Genomic DNA, 5,065 nt, shown 5'->3' on the forward strand with positions numbered 1-5,065 from the left:
GTGAAGGTCAAGCCGGCGAGTCAAATAGTTCGTCCAGGTATCCAAAAAAAGAGAAATGTTAAAACTCTTACCATTTAACTTCCCTCCGTTTTTTCACACCCATTAAACGAAAAGCGAATTCTTTTCCTGACAGAAGGAGACGGGAAGGGGAAACAGATTTGGTTGTAGGGCTGGTAATCTGGGTACAATTTTAGTTTGCATGTCACGTACTTGTGCGTTCCACTCCCAAACCCCACAGAGTTATTGGGATTGGGGAAGATATTTTTATCAGCGAAAGCGCACAGACACAAGAAGGGAGACCACTCTGTTTTCAGGGTGAGTAGTTCTCCGGTTAAAAATAAATTCGGAAGTAGAAATTAACTCTGTAGCTCCACTTACTAAAAGCGCATCCCTGAAGGTGTTAAAAAAAAAAAAAGCCAAAACGCAAAGAAATAATTAAAAAATAATGCTCAAGAAGTTAATTGATGCTATACGCAATGTAGCATTGGATACTCTACGATTACACAAATATTTTATTGCTTTCCTATAGCTGATTTTGGAAATATTGAAATCATTCAAATGTTTGAAGACTTCTTACCCTGAAGTAAGGGAGTGATTCGAATTTTAATAATATACAAATTACCAGTTCTAGTATCGAGTCTGCACAGAGCACAAGTCAGGAACACAAATAAATCATCGGTTAAAAATGCGTTGTCTCGGGAATACTCAAAATTTCATTTTAGGAAACGACCATCTCATTATTTTTTTACTATGACATTCAGACAATTGACAGAATAATACATTACAGATAAAACTGACAAGGAAATAAATGTCGGGACAAGAAGTAAATCTTAACTTAATAAATCCTCATATAAAATTGTATCAAAGAGAAACTCTTCCTATCAATCTTTATGAAATATACCGAAGCAGAACTGAACTGACCTGGCCTAAGAGCATTAGTAGTAGTATAGTCCATCGAAGCTAGTATACAGTGAAGAATATTTCACTGTTAATGGCTATATATAACCTTGAGAGACGCTACGAAACTCATCACGTGATTTTCCTCCAGCATTGGGGTCAGTGCGAATTCCACTTGGCTATAATTAAGATTCGTGTGGAAATCTGAACGAGTTATCAAGATCGTTTTCAAATAACCGGTACGAGCGATTTGCAACCTATGAGTCGCAATTGACTCATGGGTCCTGAGAGAAAATTTGGCTTATCTTATGAAGTCCTCGTATCACACTATATTCTGCTTTTTTTCTTCTTCAAGATTTTGGAAGGAAGGGTATGTCATTGAAAGAAGCATCCTGAACCTGTCGCTCACTGTGCGTTTTTGTGAATGAGGCAATGTTCTTCGTTTCAGTGAAAACCAAATGCACTTTTACAAGATTTAAGACTAATTTAAATGGTCTAAATTAATGTGGTGGGAGCACAATATAACCACCTCATTAAAAAAAAAAAAAAGAAAAAAAAAGGTTTTTAAAAGTTAAAAAAAAAGCCTCATTCGTTTCACGAGTATAAAAATGATTTCAAATTTCGTCATTTAACTCATTAGAAGGTTTCAAGTTCAGGAATAAGAGGAATCTATATCCTCTGATATTTTAATATTCTTTCAGATGGGAGAAACACTGCCCTATAAGCTTCTACTCAATCAAATTTTGAAATACGAATTACTAAATTAAGTCAAAGGCAGAGAAACAAACAGCTCCCTCTTTCCTATTATCACGTATTGTAATATACACAAACACATATCCCTCTCCCCCTGAAGCATGATAAACGTAGTGTTAGCATCTCTGGCCCTTTTGTTTCAAGAAACTGGCAACGTCAGTTCGCTTCGGTTGATTGAAAAAAAAAAAAAAAAAAAAAGGGTTAAACTTTACAATGTCCGCTCAAATTTGTATTCTTGCGCAGACAAAAAATATTACACCCGATTAATGTTAACAAAATTTCCCTAACCCTCTATAATTTTAAAGCGGTCCTACTTATCGATATGGAGCTAGAGCGTGTAAGTTTACCCAACTTCTGATTGAGAATTGAGTAAATACATATCTTCAAAAACTAGTCGCCATGTGTGTAATTATCTTAAAAGAATTAATGAACAGTGCCTTCACATAATTTGTGAAAGTTGGTTACAACGCAATCCACTTTTTCTAATAAAAATATTGTGAAAAGAGTAGTCTATAGGCTATATGCTCAAAAATGGAATAGAGTGCCTTGAATTAAAATCTTGTTGTCGCACTTCAGATTGAGAGATTGTCCATATTCGCAAATGGAATATCATTCTTGTAAGTATATTTATCTGAAGTGAGGAAAGACGTATCCATAAAACTATATTAGCATAAAAAAATATAAAAAACTATAAAGCTTTTAATAATTACTGCAGTAGAACTGGCTTCCCTAAAATTTCTCCCTGGGGTACACACTCGGCTAATACGACGATATTTAGTCGCTAAGAAACAATATATAAATATTTTCATCTTAAGGTTGAGCCCTTCTAAACTGCCGCTACCTAACGCTTTGGACTGGTTACCTCTCTGGTTTGTGATATGTTAATATTGTTTAAAACAGTATTTGAACTTCTTGTCTACATAATTTCGAAAATGTTAGACAAAATTTGATATACGCTAGTTTGGAAGCCAATGATTAACAGAAATTGTAGCAACAGGTGGCTATGAATTTTCAGCGGAGACGATACAATATGAAAAAGTCTCCATCTCTCACTTTAATCAATTTTCACCTCTTTCAATTACTGTTTATAGAATAGTACATTTAAATTAAAGGGTAAACTTTACAATACTGTACACGTTCCAGCTGCACATCGATAAGCAGGGCCGCTTTAAAAGGATATAATATAATAGAGTAGGGTTGGGTACAGAAGAGTAAGATAGGGATAAGTAGGGTAGGGGTAGGAACGGGTTAACTTAAGGTTAGGGAAGTTTTGACCCATTTTCAAATAATAATAATAATAATAATAATAATAATGAGTGTAATTTCTCGTTTCTGAGTAAGTATACCAGCTGGAGCGGGCATTGTAAAGTTAACCCAAAAGCGATATTTTACTCTTAATTGCACATTATATATATATATAATAGGGGTAAAGAGAAGTACAAAATTTTCCCAGTAATTTAGTTTCTTTGATTTCGAAGTAATTAACTTACTTTTGTATTTCTTTTAAAAGAATGTTTATTGTAGGCGGCCATGTAAGAAGGATTTTAAATTTGGGTAGGCCTGCTGCCTCGCTTATGGATACATACACACATTTGATTGAACAAAGACAGTAAGAAATTAACTTTACAGTAGTGAGTGGTTGATGCTATTTATGAAGTAAGGATGGCATTTGGTATCTCCCCAAACTCGTTTCATGGTTCCAGAACCGAGTACCTTGTTTTTATCTAAATTGTGATAAAGGCAGATATATTTTGTAAAGTAAGTAACACACTGTAAATCTTATATGTGCAAGATTGGGGGAGATACTAAATATCAGCCTTATAGATATTTCAAAATTTTGCGGTAGGAGCATACCTACCCCGCCTATCCGTTAAAGCCGCCACTGTATATAAGCTCAACGTTAAGGATAATACGAGACAAACTTTGTACTTCGTTGAAAATAGAACAACCATCTGTAAATTAGCATTTTGAAAAAATAAAATAAAATACATACCAATCTCACTGTATATAAGATGCACAGTTCACTAATACAATCCGTCCCATTTTATTATTTCCTTTCAGTTTCGTTTAAAAAAAATCACTCACAAAAATGAAGAAGAAATAAACGTAAACACTATTTCTTTTTTCAAACACAAACAATCACATCAACAACAAAATACTGAGTGAACACTTTTGTGTTTTTTCTACTTCCGTATTTGCGCTTACCGTGAGATTTTTTTCTTTCTCTTTAAATATCACATTAAAATTTCTGTTAGGTTCCTTTTTATATATAATGTTCTGTTCTTTAATCGTATTTAAATGTTTCCGTTGCACTGCCTTACTGTTTCTATAGTGAACAAATTACTATGTGTGTTTTAAATCCATGTAGCAAAACTTATTACAAAGTTTGTATATAATGTAACACAAGATTCTCCCTCTCACTGCACGCGTTGCTGTGTCTTGCCGGCGACTAATGCCGGTGGCGAGGCTGTCTAGAGAAGCCTTTGCAGCTAGGCTATGCTGGTGTTCACGTGAAGTCGAGCACCGGCGTATCAGAATCGGAGGAGTGTCTCGTGATAGCTATTTCTCCTCCAATGCCAGGATTCTTTCCAACTTTGCTAGGCAATGTTTATCAGCTGAATCAAAGGGAAGATAGCCTTTGGGCTGAACTATATAAAAGTGTTACTATTTTTTTCTTTTTGGATTCTTCATGTTTACGTGGAGAAAATAAAAAGAGAATGGTTTATTCTTATATATATATATATTCATATAAAAATATTCTTAATTAAAGAGTTTAGCAAATAAGGACACAAGGAAGACGTCAATGGAGGATATACGTACGTGCTTAAAAAAAATCATAACGCTTAAACTAATAGATAAGTAGATTTACATCGCATGATCATCCGTAATCAACAGTACCAAAGTCACTCTTCTCTCACTGACGTGGTGTGCATTGGTGGTAATACTTTCCATTCTATGTAACAACATGGATATGTTTCGTAAGAAAAGTAATGTCTTGTTTTGGCAAAACTATACAGCGCTTACCAGTGAATAGGGAAATTTTACTTTCATCCTCTTAATCCTTTCTTAAGAATTATTTTTTAGTCATTCTCCGATGTTCTTTACTTTTCTTCCCTGACAATACATACACAACCTTTACTTAGGTCACACTGTACGAGCTGCTTTTCTTTAACCTGTCAGGTCCCGATAAAACACAGGAGTTCAAAATGCTCAAAAACACCAATAATTGAAGTTGAACACCAGTTTTACTATCTACTGTAGTTATAGGTAGGAGGGTAGCCCAGGAGAGGGGTAACCATCCAAAGCTACAAAATTCCTCCAGAATTTCATATCTATGTTCATGGTCAATGTGGATTACAAATATGTTCACAGTACTATTTTTTCCCCTAATGCATTAAAGCCCAATGATAACATT

The 5,065-nt window shown here is 34.6% G+C and overlaps 1 protein-coding gene across 1 annotated transcript in view; it reads right to left on the reverse strand.

The window, feature by feature from the left end:
• The window catches only part of Gbs-70E (Glycogen binding subunit 70E), a gene marked incomplete in the record, with an annotated part of 31,521 nt that extends 27,331 nt beyond the window's left edge, over positions 1-4,190 (reverse strand). The window contains 1 exon segment of the mRNA XM_081762806.1: positions 3,644-4,190.
• Between the last annotated feature and the right edge of the window lie 875 nt (positions 4,191-5,065).

This window comes from Thermobia domestica, chromosome 1, assembly GCF_964235325.1.
Source record: "Thermobia domestica chromosome 1, izTheDome1.hap1.1, whole genome shotgun sequence".
Classification (NCBI taxonomy): Eukaryota; Metazoa; Arthropoda; class Insecta; order Zygentoma; family Lepismatidae; genus Thermobia; species Thermobia domestica.